The sequence below is a fragment of the Pyrgilauda ruficollis genome, unplaced genomic scaffold (genome assembly GCF_017590135.1).
Source record: "Pyrgilauda ruficollis isolate IOZ18807 unplaced genomic scaffold, ASM1759013v1 scaffold40, whole genome shotgun sequence".
NCBI lineage: Eukaryota > Metazoa > Chordata > Aves > Passeriformes > Passeridae > Pyrgilauda > Pyrgilauda ruficollis.
Window position 1 is genome coordinate 7,188,084 of NW_024525490.1, and position 19,484 is coordinate 7,207,567.

General features: G+C 35.8%; 1 protein-coding gene across 1 annotated transcript in view; it reads right to left on the minus strand.

Moving 5' to 3' along the window:
- The window catches only part of EYS (eyes shut homolog), a 610,207-nt gene that overhangs the window by 448,189 nt on the left and 142,534 nt on the right, over positions 1-19,484 (minus strand). The gene's annotated exons all lie outside the window — the stretch shown is intronic.

Below are 19,484 nucleotides of genomic sequence, written 5' to 3' on the forward strand. Positions count from 1 at the left end.
AAGGGAGTCCAGAATGAGCAATTGACCCAGACCTTTCTGTAATGATAGTCTTACACTCTCCTGACAAATTAAAAGCTTGAAATATTTTATTGGAGCAAAGATAACGAAAAAGAAAGGAAGTTAACAATTTAAAGTCACGCTCAGTATGATTGTCCGGGAATGTGGAACAGCTCTGCTGATACCAGTAGTTCAAATGAAATTATTGACACTTATATTCTCTCATATCCGGTCAAATCAACTTTTGTACTAACGAACTTGTACATAGTGTATTTGTGATTTATATTTTCCCAACTGCATTCTGCTTGTTTTGTGCTCATGTTGATGATCATTGCTGTGCTTGCTTGGGACAAACCCATGATTTCTGTGACATGGATGTTCTAAATGCACTGATACAGACTTTGAAAGTCAGGAAATAAAATTGAAGGGTATCTTTCTGAGTTAACATAGGGCATGGAACATGGGCAGATGAAACCAAGTTTTGTGGGAATGTTTGTCTGCTGAAGGATAAGGAAGGTTTTTCAGAGGGATCTGGACAGGCTGGATTGATGGGCCAAGACCAGTTGTGTGAGGTCCAACAAGGCTGATGTTGGTTCCTGCCCTTGGACCCAACACCCCCAGGCAGTGCCATGGAGTGGGGTAAGAGTGGCTGGAAATCTGCCCTATGGAAAAGGACCTGGTGGGGTTGGTTGACAGCAGCTGAACATGACCAGTGTGTGCCCAGGTGGCCAAGAATGCCGGTGGCATCCTGGCCTGTATCAGCAATGGTGTGGCTAGCAGGAGCAGGGCAGGGATTGGCACTGGTGAGGCCACACCTGGAGTGCTGTATCCAGTTCTGGGCCCCTCACTACATGAATGATACTGAGGTCCTAGACTGAATCCAGAGAGGGACAAAAAAGCTGGAGAAGGGTCTGGAAAACAAGTCCTAGAGGGTGTGGATGAAGGAGCAGGGGTTGTTTGGTCTGCAGGAAAGGAGGCTGAGGGGAGACCTTATGCATCTCTACTACTACCTGAAAGGAGGTAGCAGCAAGATGGGGATCAGCCTCTTCTCTCAGGTAAGAAGTGACAAAACAAGAAGAAATGGCCAGAAGTTGCACTAGGGGAGGTTTAGATTGTACACTAGGAAAAAAATATTCACTGAAAGAATAATCAAACTTTGGAACAGATTGCTTTGGGAAGTGGTTGAGTTACCATCTTGTAAGCGTTAAAAAAACATGTGGATGTGGCACTTGGGGACATGGTTTGGTGGTGAACATGGCATGGCTACATTGACAGATGGACTTGAGAATCTTAGACTTTTTTTTCAAATATTAATAAGTTTATGATAGGAGACAGATTTTGTTATTTTAAAATGTAATACAGAGAGATGAACTTGGAAAGAAAATAATTTGCTGTGAATTGTGCCAAAGAAAGGAAAAAAACATACATTTGAGACAAATTACATTACTTGTCCACATGTTGGAGTTTCCTATTACATATTGACCCTGAGATTAGCTCAGTTGTTTACAGCATGGTGCTAATAATACCAAGGTTCTATTCCCACGTGGGCTATTCACTTTGGAGTTGGATTTGATGATCCTTGTATGCCCTTTTCAACTCAGAATATTCTGTGATCTGTGATAATAGCCACACCCAAATATCTCAGTTCTTTGCATTTCTTATCTGTGTCAAATGGTAAAAAATGGGCACTACTAATCCATACCCATGAGTAATAATCAGACACTTCTTAAAAACTGTTCTATTGCCAGGTTAGGTTTTCATATATACTAGGAATGTGAGATAATAACTTGTTTCCAAAAAACTCCTCAAGAAATTGATTACAAAATGAGAAGTGAAAGGATACTTGCCAACAGTTTTGTTTAGAAAGCAGCAGCATTTTTCTAGTCCCACTAAAATTATCTGTCAATCAAATGCTGAAATTCTGTTCTTGCAGATTTTTCATTACATGAGGATTGTCACATCAAGCACAAAACCTCACTCACATTTATGTATATCATGCATATGTGCAGAAAAGCCTAAAAATTCTTACACAATATTTCATCTCTGTGTAGTTTCACAGTAGTTGAAAGTGCAGTGTTGTAATAAACAATATGTAAGCAGATAAAAAGGGTTTTTATAATACAAGTCTTTACTTGTTTACAAGAGTAGGACCTGGGAGGCCTGGTGGACACCAAGGTAGCCAAGATTCAGCAATATGCCCTTGTGGCCAAGAAGAACAAGAGCATCCTGGGCTGCATTAGGAGGAATGCTGTCAGCAGGATGAGGGAGGTGATCCTCCCCTCTACTCAGCCCTGGGGAGGCCACACCTTAAGTGCCATGTCAGTTGTGGTCTACCCAGCTCAAGAGAGATATGGAGCTATTGAAAAGAGTCCAGCCAGTAACATTACTAAGAGATTGACACATCTCTCAGATGAGAAAATGCTGAGAGAGCTGGGATTGTCAGTCAGGGCATAGTCACCAACAACATAAAATAACAAGAAGCTGCATAGTAGAAACATGTGGTGGATCAAGCAAGAGACTGAAGGACTAGAATTTGATACCTATTTATATGTTGTCCCCTTTATTTACTGTAACTATGTATTACTATTTATTTGAGACAGGTTAAAAAAATGGTACCTTTAAGTTCCTGCAAATTGTCTTTTGTTTGTCCTCCAAAGAACACAATAAATGCATCAGTAACCCTATCATAACTACTGGTATTCTTTGTACATAGCTCTCCCTTGTACAATATGTAGCACAATATGCTTAAGTAGAGTGGATTTTAGCAGTTAGGATAAAAAGTTTCTGATCCCTTACACACATACCCAGAACCACACATGCACATGAGCATGTCATTATGCAATTAACTTTTGTGTATTGTAAGAAAGTATCATTTAAGAGCAATTGCATATTTCCCTTCTCCAAAACTGTAAATGAAGAATTAATCATTTCCTTAAGCCCTAGTCAATGTTACTTCACTAGGAAATGGCAGCTGAACATCTGGTGAACAGAAACTGCAATGAAAAATGTTCATCACACACTACAAAGATCTAAATTATGAACAAGTCAAACCTGTCCTGTGTATATCTAGGTTGATAGATCTTTTATCATACAGATATATACTCCAGATATGTTTTCCATGTCTAAAGAAAAAAACTAAATCAATTTAATTTTTAAAGATACCCATGGAGTTGGAGAATTTTTTGGGGGGTTTTAAAGTTTTTAATTCACAGAAAGAACAAAAAATACCTCACCTGGAAACAGAAACACACAAAAGGAAACATAGAAACTTCCCTTTATTCTGTGTGTTCCAAGTTCTTCTGCCAGACTGTTTCTTGGGGTGCAACCCTTTATCCATTAAGGCCAAACAAGACGAATATATTGTAAAACTACTTATCATTGGCATGTAATCAGAAATGTATTCCAGCCTCTATAGAAAACTCATCACAAAACTCTTGTCTGTAGGAAACAGGGCTTTTTTTCCTACAGAAAACCTTCATGCAACTTCATTTTGTTAGTGCTAACAGCAGTTCATTTAACCTTGTGAAATAAATGTGAACATAAAAACGTAAGCATCTGTGAAATCATATTTGCAATTGCTCTAAACCATATTGAGATCCTAACATTATTTATGAAGGCTTTTTTAATTTAAGGGTCTTTTCTGAGTTGCTACTTTAGGGCTTTACTTTTAAGTTATTATTGATTTAACCATTTGCATAATCATACGTATTAACTGAAAAAATTAGATTGCCATTTGTCATTATGGCATTGTTTTCATTGTGCAAGTCTGTTTGCATTTATATCCTAGATAAGAAAGCTTGTTTAAAAACAAAATAAAACAGGACAAAATAAAACCAGGATATCTGTTCATCTTCATTTGGTTTAACACTTACCTTTTTTTTTTTTTATTATAGAAGTCTGAGCTAAAACAAGACCTACGCCAAGTGAAGTGCCAGCAAATGCACTACTTTTCTGTCTTCTGATAATGAATTATTTACCTTTCCTTCACAGGTTGTAGGAAGAGTGAATATATTAACTGTGCTGCTCAACAAATTAAGGAAATTTGACTTCTGACACAAAGAAAATCTGCAATTAGCTCTGTTGTTTCTACTCTCGAAGACATATGTGGCTTGCTCTAATATTAGTTAATAACTCTGTAATAATCAAATTGCTTAACTCACAGCAAAGAAACACCTCTGGGGCTGAGTGTCATGAGGTTTGCTATATGGTTATTAATACTGATGTTAATTGGAAGAATGATTATAGTAAGTGACATAAAAAAATAAGGTGGAAAAAAGCGTGAAATGTGGATTTAGAAGTGATGAAAAATTACAATTAAAAATATAATTTTTAAACAGTAATACAAGTGGTTGTTCTGACAAGACTATTATTTAAAAATTGCCAAAATTTGTTTCTGAATCTTATTATTAGAATTACTAACTGATGTATTTTTATCTACTACTTTATTAAAATGAAGACTTTATTTTACTCTAGCTACGTAAGTTACAAAGCCTCTGTGGTGTTTTGTATTAAGCACTTAAAATTGTGAAATAGTAGGGTAAATAACTTTATACTAAGTACTAGCTATCTACAGAAGTTGAGGCAGCATTAGGTAATGCTAGGTATTTTTAAAGACTTCTAAATTCTCTATTTTTATTTATATATCTTTTCTTATACATTTATATCTTAAAGATGCTGATCAGAATATTTATTTGTTCTTCCAAACTACATATATCTTTTGTAACCTAAGTTATTGTAAATTATATATCATCTGATATAAAGGATAAACCAGGTTTTATTTAATTGAAATTTTAAGCAAGGCTTAGAGGAGAAACAAAGAACATTTTAAATTTGCTTATCTCTCTAAGATTTTAAATAATGAATAAGTTAAATTAACAAGAAAGCATATTTAAAACAGCTGGTACAAGTACAATTAAGTAAGTTGTAATGAGTTTTTGCTTTACATTATAATAATTATTTTTATATTAAAAAATTTAAACAGTATATGCAAAAAAGCAAGATTTTCATCATATTTGAATAGCACACCCTTAGTAAAGAGAAGCTTGCATTTTCATTCAGTGCAAGTTCCGGCTTAAAATATGGCTGGCATCTAGACATGCTGTGTATTTATAACTTTAAATGGACTCTACTGTAATTTGTAACCACAAAGAAAATTATCTTAAATGGGAACACTTGGTATTTTCACTGCAGGTCTCTATACACAACCATTTTATAGAATGATTCTTTGTTAAAAAATCATTATTATTGCTGCATTTGGTACTGATATTTTTAAAATGACATTTTTTGTAAATGTATATTTTGGTGAAAGTTTTGCTCTCTCAAAATTTAATCACAGCTAATGCTAGCAACAGGCATCTCTTGAAATTATTTTAGATTTCATGTTACATTAAACATGCAAATAAATTCTGGCCTATGCATTTAAAATTCAATCAATTATTTCCATCACTGCTCAGACATGACAGACAGCTCTCAAAGTCCAGTGTAAATCCTGTTGGGGTTAGTTTTCTGTGTGGAGATTCACCCATAACATGATGAGGCAAGCAAACATGCAACATGGCTTTTACTAGTATTGACACAGATATACCATCTGAGTATGAACAATGTTAAACATTATGTATGTAATATTTTTTGAGGAAAAAAAAGGAAAAATACTCAATAACAAATTCAAATCTCTGTGAATTTATATTTTTTAGTAAATTCAAAATGTTATTTTATGAGATGCTACAAGAAATATGGACATTTGAAGACCGTAAAAGGTATTTAAGAACAATCATTAATATAAACAAATGTTATAGTCAAAGTGTTTTAAAAGTTGTTGATATGAATTTATGAAAGATTTTTCTAAGGAGGGATAAAGGATTTTAGGGAAAAAATAAGATTTGGTACTGGTTCAATCCAGCAATAATTTTATGACAACAAACCAAAGTCAGTTGGAGACCTAATTAATGATCGGTGATAAGTCTTTTTTTGTCTCTGCTTCCTGACTGCTGCCATTTATTCTGTTTATACCTTTCTTTTGTTCCTCTCCTAGAGAACTTACTAGGAAATGTGCCAATCAAATCATCTTCAACATGACAGGTGCTGAACAGTGCAGGAAAACTAATGGAAAACAACAGCCTTAGGTTGTTTGTGCAAAATAAACCAAATAACTAATCCAGCTAGTGACAGACGTTTGAGTATCAGCCTCTGGTCGGTGTATCTGGGTTGACGTTTAGCTCAATTGTTCAATGACTAGAGAAAGGTCATGAACATATTCCTGTTAAACCAATGTACTGACAGCAACTTGACCCCCTAAAAGCTTGTCCAAAGCTTTCAGTTTGCTGTTAGAGCTCAGGTAACAGGAGAGCTGTGGGAATTAACCGTGATATTCCAAACAGACATAACATCTTACTTTTGAATTATGAACCTGATGTTGTAGCTGGTAACTTTTTAAATAAAGTAAGAAAATGCAGAAGATCAACTACTGGTTTCCATAAAAAAAAAGCTATCTCCTCCCTTAACTTAACAGCTCATTCAAATTCAGATCTTAAGCATGCAACCATTATCACATCAATACACTTCAATCAGGACAAAGTGCCATTTTTGCCAACTTCTGGCTCAAAAGTAGGGGAAAGTTGAAGAAACAGGGTGCTCCAAAAATACTTCAAATTAAATATCCTTAGAAGCATCCACAGATGCAAAATATTATTTGATGTCAAGTCTCCTCTTTTGAACTTTCACTCATTGCTACTTTAAATTATTAAACATTTCATTATAATAAAGCACATTACAGGAAAGTCATTTGGAAGAATGAGAACATGTATCCCCACTCACCTGAATTTGCAACTCTCATGGCTTGGCTGTGCTTGTTTTCAGAGATATGCCATCAATCTTTACATTTTTAATCAGAACAATAAACACAGAAATTTAAAATATAGTGAAAACTTTCCCTTGTATTTACGTCATTCTTCTAGACAGTTGCTAATGCCCAGGTAATGTGCATGTCTTTGTGAGAAAGTTCAGCATCTTTTCTATCAAAAGATTTGTCATTCTGAGCCCAGTGTCACAGCTCCTGGAAGGACATTAGGTACCTGGAACCAGACAAGTTTGGTTTCCCAAAACAGAAATTCCAGTGTCCCAAGATTCTGAGGCACTACACACAGCCCAGTTTTCCAGAATTTACTCCGAGACCAAAGGAAAAATATTGTTTCTGATGTTTGATACATGTTCTCTATATTGGAAACTAAATCTCAGCACTCTTTTCACCTTTTCTTCACTCACAACATACTATTACCAAAACTAAGAGTATGCAACTGGTTAATAATGCTCAGCTGAAGTTGGTTCATGCACTAAAAACTTGCATCAGTCTGTTTATCAGGGTCACCTAGTGATAGCTGCATCCACAAATGAAAAATTCATAGCAGCTTCTGATTGCAGGGAATTTCTGTAATACTTATGGTCTCAGAATGGCTTGTTATAAGAATCAATACTTTCTGGGAAAAGCGCAAATTATATCCAACAGCCTAATTTAGTTGTTGCATAACACAGTTTAGAAATAAGCCACCAAAAGTCAAGTACAAGCACTCTTTTGAAATCCAAATTATTTAAATGAAAAATCAATGAGACTTTACTTTTGAGTTTTTTTCTTAAAACTATACTTCACTTAAAAAATTTGGAAACAGATTGTCGGACAAGAAGTAAAAGAGATGCATTTTATTTTGCCAAGGGTTACCACCATTTTAAACATGCAGCTTCCTAGAAGGAAGAGAGAGAGAGAGAGAAAATGGAACTGTAAATTAGAAACAACCTAGATAAACTGAGGGATAAGAGCATTACCAGCCCTCCTCGTTTTTATAAAACTATACCAGTCTCAGTTTTTCCCTCTCTACTTTAGAATGTCTTTGTCATACTTTGTCTTGAAAATCAGAACATGATTTTAAGAGCACCAGCTCCAGATGTTAGTAATATGTTTCTCTTTTTCCTGAAAATTACAGGTTAATTATAGATTCTTCAGCATACTAAAGGACTGTTAAGAAGAGATTTCCGTTATGAAACATTTGTACAGATAAGAGAAAAGGGAATGGTATTCTTACAATAAAATCCTAACTTAATACTTCACTTTCAAATGTTAAAAGCTGTTTTCCCTTCTTTCTCTATTTTCCTAATACGGAGTTAAAATTAATTTTAATATTATTTAGGATGAGGCAATAAAATATCAATCATTTGTGCAGTAAGTTGACTATATTGTGAGCTTAGGGAAGTAATACTTTAAGAAATTATGACTTTGGATTTTATGGTTCAATCTGTATTTGGTATGGTAGAGGTTAACCACTCTTTACCTGTTAGCTCATATTTCACATGGGAGAAAAAAACGCTTTTCTCTCTGATAGCAGGAAATTTAAAGACTTTCATTCTAATCTTGTAAGGCTATAAAAATATTTAATCTTAGCTATAACTTTTTCTGTCTCATTTCCACTCCCTGGGAGAGCTTGATCTTATTAAGGACAATCTTTTGCAATTTGCATTTTTCTGGCCTTCCTGGAGTTTCCCTCTTATTACTTTAATGAAGTTCTATTTCTGGATATTGAAGGTGCTTGCCTACAAGACTTCAGGAGGCTCACACTTTTTAATGGTATTGCAAACACTGTACCCACTAGCCCTATTTATTAAATCTATTACAATTTATGATGCTGGCACAAAGTTAGAGTTTTTCTTCATGCTTTGCATTTCAGCAGCATATTGATGGGATCAGCAACTCATCAATAAGCCATGCAAAAAGATAATTTGTGACTGAAATTTTTATACAAATGCGATATATTATTTTTCTTTTCCTATTGATGTGATTGCAATTGTGTCAGTGGTCAATTATTAGACCACTGACCCTCTCTTTCTTTTTCTCTCTTCTGTCTCTTCTCCCCTCTCTGTTCTCTCTTCTCTCTTTCTCTGTCCTTCTCTGCACCACTAAAGATGTAGCTTGTTGTTCTACTCATGGAATTCTACCCACGTCCTGGAAGGAACTGGATGAAAGGTAGGATTTGTGTAGCCATTGCAGCTAAGGGAATAATTCTGAACGATATTATAAGACAACAAGATAAAAAAAACCCAAAAAACCCCCAACAAAATAGCAACAACAAAAACAAACAATCAAAAAAAACCCCAAAAAACATTCCCCAGATTTGATGTGCAAACCTAGTAGAAATGTGAGGAGACAGTGGTGGATCCTGGAGGGATAAACTGAATCAGAGAGATTTAAACAGGGGAAAGCATCAGAAAAATCGGATAGGCAAGACAGATAGGAAATTGAAGATTCAGAGCAACAAGAGGACGAAGGGACATAAATTCTGACTAAACAATCTTTATTAGTATTTTTTGATCTTTATCAAATCTGATTTTTATCATCTTCTGTTAATGGGTTAAATTAAGAATTGAGGAATGTTGTGGAGAAATGTGTTTCCTGCACACTGAAAGAAAAAGACTGCAGGAACACTGTGAGAAATGGATGTAGATCACCACAGGGTATTTTCTACTGGCCATCTCAGGCAGATAAATATGGTTTGTCAAGACTTATATGCAAGATACCTACTCTTCTTTTTTCACCTACAGTGTTATCTCTTTTTTTTTTTTTTTTTAATATTTTTTTTTTTTTGTCCTGAGGTACAACAATTCCATGTGAAATAATATTAAAATGCTGATATCTGGAAAATCAAAATGCATACACATATTAAAATATTAGAGAGCATCCAAAGGAGGACAAGGAAGAAGGTGAAGGACCTTGAGGGGAAGCCTCATGAGGAGTGTCTGAGGTCACTTGATCTGTTCAGCCTGGAGAAGAGGAGACTGAAGGGAGACCTCACTGCAGTTACAGCTTCCTCATGAGGGGAAGAGGAGGTAGCAGGCACTGATCTCTGCTCTGTGGTGACCGGAGGGAATGGCCTGAAGTTGTGTCAGGGAAGGTTTGGGCTGGATATTAGAAAAAGATTTTTCCAGATGGTGGAGAGGCTGGAACTGGCTCCCCAGGGAAGTAGAGACAGCACTAAGTCTGACAGAGTTCAAGAAGTATTTGTACAATGCTCTTGAGCACAGTGTGTGACTCTTTGGGACAGTGCTCTGCAATGCCAGGAGTTGGACGCGATGGTCCTTGTGGATCCCTTTCAACTCAGCATACTCTGTGATTCTGTGATTTAAAACTCCATGTGGTTTAATAAAGAAGAAAATTAATTATCTCAGTGCAGTCTCAAATAAAAGTTATCCAAAGAATACATTGCCATTAAATGTTATTCTCACAAACTACTTATTTTTCAAGAATTCCTCAACATTTTTTACAATTTGCAAAAATAATAACCAATGCCAGGGTCCTCTTTTTACAAAACTTTGGTATGAATTTCTTGCTGAAACTCATTCCACTTGTTTGCAACTATATTGTTTCAAAGTAATGCTTTGAAATGATGCCTTAAGTTTTAGGTTTTATATTTTTCAGATGTTTTGCTGCAACAGTGTGTAGTTCTGAGCTTCATATTAAGGGATGGTAAGCTCTCTTCACAGATCAGGGAAACAAAACAATTCCTTCTCTAGCTGGGGACCAAAGACAACCAATCCAAATTTCAGGCCCAAGAGCAAAAACAGTGGACTGAAGAGAGGAAAAACAAGGATGGGACTTAATGACCTAAAGCTATAACTGGATAATTAACTGCAATTTGCTAATAGACCAAAACTTACAAAAGTGAGAGACCTCGTGACCAGTCATCCATTTTGGGTTCATCTTGGGTGTAGCCCTGTCTGGGCTCTTGTGCTGCCCAAGGTGTATCCTTCAAGGGCTTTTAATAAATACCTACTTTATTATTTAACACCATCTGGCCCTGGTTCTAGGTCAGCATTCACAAGGTATCAGTTTCTGGTGGGACATCAGGCATCAGAACAAGAGAAAGAATGAGACAGAGAGGACCTTTTTGCATGTACAGCATAACTTTTCTTAAAATATTTTATTAAGGATATTGAGATACAAAAAAGCAAAGATCTACCCGTCTTCTAAATAAAAAAACATTTAAAATTCTTTCTACTTTTTCTATATTCCACTAAATTATAGGTTTGACTATTTTACTTTGACCATATTCCCAGAAGAATGTAAAACTCTAAGTTGATGCAACAGCAAAAAATTTAATTTTTTATGTTAAGTCAATACTATTCTAATTTTTGGGGTTTGTTTTCTTTTTCTTAACTTTAACTGAAAACTTTAGTATATAATTTTTAAAAGTGTAGTATCAAGGTTAACTTAGTGGGAAAAAAATTGAACCACTTTCTTAGAACCAGTTGATCTAAAAAGAAAGTGTATAGTTGTATAATTGTTAAAATACAAATGTAAATAAGTCATTTATCTCTGATTATACGGTTGGTTCTGAAAAGTGTATGAAAATGTAGAAAATATTACTGCTTTAAAACACTGAACATTAGAAGTTACTTTAAAAATAAAAATTATTTAAAGCATTGTTCCTGCTCTTTTTTCACTCACATAATATGTGCATGTTGGAAAGATAATACACCCGAAGAAAACACAGCAGAGCTCTGTAAAATTCTGTACATGTAGAAATCATGAGGCAATTGATAAGAAGTGCAGCAGAACATCTTGCTGTTTTGGTACTTCATTAAGCATGCAAACTCTGAACAGGAATAAAGAATATTTGTTTACTGATATATACGGAAAAAGCCAGTATAAGCACTCTTCTGGATTACCTGCCACAATTGTACTCAATAATAGATGAAGAAGGAGGTTTCAATTTTCTAAGACAAACAGGATAGTGCTTATTTAGAATACAAACCCTTAATTCATAATGAATAGTCCATCTAAAACATGAAGATGAGAAGCCAACTGGGACTTCTACATAAAAAGAAAAAAAGAAAAAGAAGAAAAAGAAAAAGAAAAAGAAAAAGAAAAAGAAAAAGAAAAAGAAAAAGGAAAAGAAAAAGGAAAAGAAAAAGAAAAAAAGAAAAGGAAAAGGAAAAGGAAAAGAAAAAGAAAAAGAAATAAAAAGAAAAAAATAAAAAGAAAAAAAGTAAGAAAATGTTTGGAATGACCATTTCATTCGAAAGAAATTGCAGCATAATAAAAAGTACTTGTGTAATGAAGCTGGTGAAGAGTCTGGAGCACAATTCTTATGAGGACTGGTTGTTTATCCTGGAGACATAAACGTTCAGGGGGACCTTATCATCCCTTATCACCCTGAAAGCACAGTTAACAATGTGGGAATGGGTGTCTTCTAAGTTACACATGACGGGAATTGATGAAATGGCCTCAAGTTGCACTAGGGAAGCTTTGGGTGGGATTTCAGGGGAAAAAAATAATGTAAAATGTTATCAAGCACTGGAACAGGCTGTCCAGGGAAGTAGCTGAGTCACCATCCCTGGAGGTACTTAAAAGTTGTGTAGATGCGGCACTGAAGGACATTGTTTAGTAGAGGACTTGGCACTGCTGGATAAACAGTTGGACTTGAACTTGGAGGTGTTTTCCACCATAGCTGCTTCGATGACTCTAACCATGACCTGGAGACATCCCCAACATACAATTTCTCAGCTATAAGCACGTAAGCATTGCTGTGACTTTTACATTTCTGGAGAATGATGTTTCCTAAGTGTCCTAGTTTGGATGGGATAGAGTTAATTTTCTTTGAAGTAACTGATACAATGCTGTGTTTTGGATTTAGGGTGAGAATAATGTGGATAACATTTTAGTTGTCGCTGAACACAGCTGACATTAAGTCAAGAACTTTTCAGCTTCTCATGTTCTCCTACTACTGAGTAGGCTGGGGGGCACAAGGCTGTAAGAGGACAGAGCTGACCCTGATTGACCAAAGGGCAGTTGTGATGCCATGCACAACATATAAAATTGGTGAAAAACTGGCCAGGGATCTACTGCTTGGGTAGTAGTGCAGGCCACTGGGCATCAGTTTGTTGGTGCTGAGCAATTGGTTTCATTTTCATCATTTGTCTTCCTTGGATTCAATATCTCTCTTTCTCTCTAATGATTTAATTTCAATCATTAGACTTTTCTCAACTCCCAAATTTTCTTTCTTTTAGCCCTCCAATTTTCTCCCCCACCCCACCAGGATACGGATCGAGCAAGCAGCTCTCTGGTGCTTAATTGCTGTCTGGGGTTAAACCTTGACATAGAAATTAAATCTGCAGCATATTTTTCTCTCAGCTACAGGTTAGAGACAAAAAAAGATAACAAAGATATTCCGATATACCCTTGCTAAATAAACGCTGTGTTTGATGTGTGTTCTGCTTATCTGACAGTTTAGAAACTTCAGGAAATTTTGGGGTTGAGAAGCAACAGCATCATAAGAAAAAAAATGATACATCTGACAGTAGCAATGAAATAATTGGGACAATTCAAAAAAATACAATATTTAGACAACTATTGTAAGGAGGAAATATATTCAGTAAAGACAGGGGAGAAGAACCTAAGACTGCAAAAATCTGGATTTTCTTAGCATCCATGACATTCAATACAATTCAACTGGATCAAAACTGGTATTATATCAAACAACTATTGATTATTAATTACCCAGTTTTAAAATCAATTTCTGATTTTTTTTTCCTGATATGCATTTATTTGACCTTTTTTTGTCTAAACCCAAATTTAGCCTAAATTTCTATCATGCAAAGCATTTGGGAATGGAGACTCCAGAAACTCCGCCTAAACTGGTGGGGTCTTGGTGCACCTCATGATTCATTCTTCATAGTACTGAAAGCCATGATTAGTATTAGAATTTTTCCCCAATTGTTTTTTCTTTTTTTTTTTTTTTTTTTTTTTTTTTTTTTATTGACAAAGGTTTAGTGGAGAAAAACTGAGAGCCTGGAAGGTAGCAAAACAAACTGGGAATACAGCCAAAACCAACAGAAGTAATATAAAGCTGAGAACTTGGAAGCTACAGATGTACATAATGAAGGCTGAGGAGAAAGATCTGAGTTTCTACATGGTAGCAGGTACTGTGAGAAGGGGTACTTATCCTACTGTCCCTAATTACAGTTACTAATAAAGTTGACATATTTAAAGCATGTAAAAAACACTGTCTCAATTATTGTTCATTCCTCAAGCATGAAACTAGTATCACAACATGACTAAAAAGCATATGTCCACAGCCAGAGGAGACTGGGAATGCTGCCTAGGTAATAAAATGAAAATGCCAGACTCTTTGATATGCCTTTTGTGTCTTTCCCCCGTGGGTACACATGCAGAATGTGCATTTCTGTTCTCTGTAGCACTGGGACTTTTGCTCGCAGATGCTTCTCAGTTTTGGATGTATTCAGAAATCATTTAGTGACAGTCATCCCAGATGTATAACTAACCAGCAAGTGGCAACAGAGTAAATCAAAAAGTGTATTGTATTTTTCTCTGCTGTACAAAATACATTGTTTTTCCTAACAAAAGACCCAAAAAACTAAACAAAAAAAATCAAACACCCCCCTAGTCCCCCACCCGCAAATCAGCTCAATATTTGAAACTCAATCTCACACTATATTTGTATTTTTAGACTAAGCTAATTTTAAGAGGAAGCTTGATATTTCTGAGCTTATTTTTAAAAATACTGCATATATTTTATTAGAGTTTGCAAACATTACAATCAGAAATCATCTGATAATATTAATCTTACATGAGAAATTTCTTTCTTTCTTTCTTTCTTTCTTTCTTTCTTTCTTCTTCATTGTTTCTATATCTCAGTGTTTGCATTTGAGCAAGGTTCTTGAGCACTACTCAGCTCCTCAAGGGACACATATCAAGAAACAAAATATCTTTGTAGTACTCAGAATTAAGAAACTGAAAATAACTCCTTACTAGGCTTGTATTTCCTATCACTAAATAAACTACACCAAGACAAATGTTACTCTGAGATATAAATCAAGATTATCATGTGGTGAAGCTACCTAAAGCATCTAGGTCGCTTCACAAAGGAGCTACACAGATGCTTTAGGTATCTAAAGATACCTAAAGCAGGCATGGTACTTTCTATGGTATCTGCCAGTGCAGTGCTAACAACTAGCTGGTTCCTTCATGGTTCGGTTCAGATCAATAGTATACCTCTGCCAACAGGCAGATTGTCAGTAAGAACAGTCTAAATTTAGTTTCTGACATCTTTTGGGGCTTCGGACAGTATGCAGAGTTTTTTCAAAGCAGAGATTCTGGGTTTAATTAAAGTGGTATGACGTGCACTGTTAAGGACCAGTAACAGTTAAACTCTCTCAATCACTGGGCACATTTTGTCTGGCTGTGTTAAATGGATCACTGATTTTCTAGTGGGCACAAAACCAGACAAACATATGGACAACATTTATAGGCAATCAGTACATTTACACTTAATTTGAGTATCTCAGCTGACTAATGAGGGACAGACTTAAAGCCAGAGATTTCCAAGCTGTTGTTCATACTGAGATCACAGACTGCTGTTTCAGAAGACTTGTCCTTTATGAATCTGTTGGCCAAAGAAATGTAAAACCGACCATGTGTTCATATGCTTCTTGTTGTCACGGTTCTTATGGTTCTGACTCATTAGTGTTTTAGTTTACCCAAGAACTAAGCTTTGGACATGAATTTCTCATTGGTCCTCAATTAATCGTGCTTTGGCATACAGTGGTCTCAGGGCACACAAATCCAATTACTTTTGAAAGAAACTGAAACACAAAATGTGCACACCTAATGTGCTCCACAAGTCCAAAAAATAGCAAGCTCCTCCCTCCAAACAAGTATATCGTTTGCATTCAGGTTTCAATATGCATTTTTTTACTCTGGGGTTATCTGTGTTGCTTGCTAACATAGTATTACTCTTAATTCAGGTATGAGTAAAAAAGTGAGAATTTTTCCTTTTTGAGTTTTGGAATCTGAAATGGGTGAGATTTCTGATGCTCTGATCTACACATACTATGTTTACACACCCTGTGACTACTTCATGCTTTCAGTGAAGTACCTACATAACTAAATTTACAGATCCATTTACAGAACATTTTTTATTTAAGCATGAAAAGCATAGAAATGTGACCTTAAGTCACATATAATCTAGTGACTAGTAACTAAAAGTCCGATTCTATCCTCACACAAGTCAATCTTAAATGTTTTTACTCTAAGATTGTATCAAAAGCATTTGAGCTTCCTATCCTTGGATACTCATTTGCACTCAAGTCAAACAGTGGTTAAATAAACTACTGCTGCATTTTTGAGTGGAGATATTTTAGTGCCACTTTCTGCTGACATAATTTTCTCCACCTAAGTGACTTCAACAAGTGTGAAAACCATCTTTTTATAAATTCTCAATGTATAATATTTCTGCAATGCAATTCTAGGACTCTATTTTTGGTTTTTTCTATATCTGTAAACCATTCCCATAAAGGTTTATATCACTGTTGTGAAAGTTATACATTAAACTGTAAGTGTTTTGATGAGATACAGGTATCAAGTTTCTGTATTGGAAAATCATACATAAGTAGACACAGGAAGGGACCTCTGGAGATTGTCCAGTTCCCCTGTTCCATTGTCCTGTTTACAGCAGGGTCAACTATATCAGGCTGCTCAGAACCTCATCCAGTTGAGTTTTTGATAAATCCAAGGATGGATACCTCACTTCCAGGCAACATATTTCAGAGTAACCTTTATAGTAAAAAAGAATTTCTTTACTTTTTAATGGACCTGGCATTATTTCAGTTCGTGGCCTTGGCCTATTTGCCTGGGGACCACTGTGGACTGAGAAGTCTGGCTCTGTATTCTTCACTTGCTGGGGTGCTGCAGGGGTTAATGTACCGGCACCTCAGATGGGCACACAGTCAGACTCATGTCTCAGAAAAAGTGTGAGAGTTTTGTTCATGACTGTCCTCTTGGCACCTCCTTATTTTTGTGTATAGAGGGAAGTGGGCCCTCTGCAGTCCTAACGTGTTTATCAGAAGGTCTCTTTAAATCACTTGTACCCTTTGCTTGACAACTGAGTCTATCACTTCTTTGCTTGATTTTGGATGGCTGATCTGTTGTCAAAGATATTTCTGTCCCTTTTGATCAACTCAATCCCATATCTTCCTAGCCTCAATCCTGTGGGAAGGTCCCATGGTCCTGAAGGATGAAACTCTGTCATCAATACCAGTTATGTAAGCAGTTGTTGACCAACAGGATTTATCCACACTCTTTCAAGTATTTCCTCTCATTGTCAGGATTGTAGGGAAAAACACTGGAACACCCATGTCCTTTATCATGCTTCTGGAGACATGGAGTCACCTGTGGTGTGTTCCAGGTCTGCTCTGGCCATATCATTAGTACCTACATGGAAGAGCAGCAAGAGATGATAGTGCCATGGCTGGACATGCCTTGTTAGTCTCACCACGGCATCCCAAATCCAAGCCCTTGGAAAGCAGCAATCCTACTTAAATGACAGATAGTACTGGCAGATGGGGGCCTTCATCCCCAGCATGGAGTCCCACTGTACTGCCACTTGCTGTTCTTTGTTGTGCTGCTGAGTGCTTCAGGCTCAGCTGGTTTGGACACTTTTTTGGCATAACTCCCAGTCCCTCATCTGCTACAAGGACAGTGAACCTGTTCCATATATTCATTAAATAAAAATACATAATTAAATCCAGAAATTCTTTTCATGTTTTGTTGGTTCTTGGTTTACCTCAGGGGGAGTTCTGATGAAATTCTCTCATACTTTTTTCTTGGTTTGTTTTTGGGTTTGGTTGTTTGTTTGCTTTTTACATGGAATGCAAAGAATTCCTGTCACCTCTGTATCTCAGTCATTTTTATTCTCCAGACACTCAATGGTTCCACTGAGCATGTGTGAATGAGTGAAAACCAAACATAAAATTCAGAATTTTTCCCAGGGAAATTGCAGTGGTATTTATACTTCAGACTACATTACAGGTATTTGATAAGAAAGTGAGTCTACATTAATGTGGTGAAGCTTTTGCTTCAAATAATCTGCTTTACCTATAAAAAGGAACATATTTCTATACAAATTAAGCTCAAAAAGAGTATTAGATTGAATATGAGAGATACAGTGTCAGACTAGAGCAGAATTAATGTGGATGGCAATACTTTTTATTGAGACATTCAGGGTGTGCTGGCTGGTATTAAAGCTGTACAGAAACAAACATAGTAAAGCATTTATGCAATATGTCAAATCTTTTCCTTATCATAAAAATTTCATGAATTATCAAAAATGTTAGTAGAGAACTCTAAATAAGCTTTCTTTTTTTTATAACAGATCCTAAAGGTGATGAAGATGCCTAACTATTTCAAAGCCTTGGCATTATGTCTCAAAGAAAAAAATGCATATGTAATTACTGCTTCAGAAAGCTTCTGTTAACCACTAGTTCTGATAGGTTTATGTGCAGGTGCCCTGCTTAGGGCTTCAATAGCCCTTACAAAACCTGTTTGAAGGCAGGACTTGAAGTAATGTGGGAGAGTAATGAGGAAATATTCAAAATCTCTCGATTATTTTGTAAGGAAACTTTAGTCAAGGGTTTTTATTTCAGTCCAACCACATCTGGCTTAATCTTGCATTTTCACAATTCCGTAATAGACATGCAGAGATCAATTAATATGATTACTCACTAAATGAATTAAATGTTTTCCCAGTGCTTTCAGAATCAATTTTCCTGTAAAAGGATAAACTATTTATTAGAATAATCTTGTAAATTACTTTTTCTGGAAAATATCTCAGCATATTTCAGAATTTTATGTTATGCAAATAAAACAGATTCTATACAAACACAGAATATCTTTAACAAAATTTAGTTTTTATTTTTTTTTCTCTGAAAGAGGTTAGCTAAGCAACAGAAACAAGAGAAACTGAATCTTACAACACGTAACTCAGTGCCTGGTATTACAAGAACTGGTAAATTGTCACAGGTGTTCTTCAGCTCCCTCTTTTCTATTGTCATAAAAAGGATAGGGGTCAAATGATAACAAACAAACAAACAAACAAATAAACAAATAATAATGCAAGACATGGACCCTGGCCAGGGTCACCTTCCACTAGATCAGGTTGTTTCCTGGGATGGGGCATCCATAGCTTCTCAGAGCAACCTGTTCCTGTGACTCATCACACTCACAGTAAAAAAATTTTAGTCTGAATCCTTGGAACAGAATATTAAAATCTAAAGGAGGACAGATTGGAGAACTCTAAAATAACTAAAAGAAATGGGATAACAAGTCTTTCTCTGGGCTATTTTCCTATCCAAGTGCTACATAATTTTCCCAAGCCTGAAGAGGTTAGCAGCTAAAGAGACCTAATGAAATGAGAAACTGACCTCATAGTCTTCGGATGACAAACATTAATACATAACTTGTCAGTTGTACATGTTTATGTGAATTATTTCTTTCTTTTTTTTTTATTTTTTTATGCATACATAAATGAGAGACTGTTCTTTATTCCTGCAGAACTTATTTTGTTGTGAAAGAGACACCATACTGTAATTCATAATTGATGGAGTGGGAGTAACATTCACATTTTCTGCAGAAAAGCAAACAGGTGCAAAGC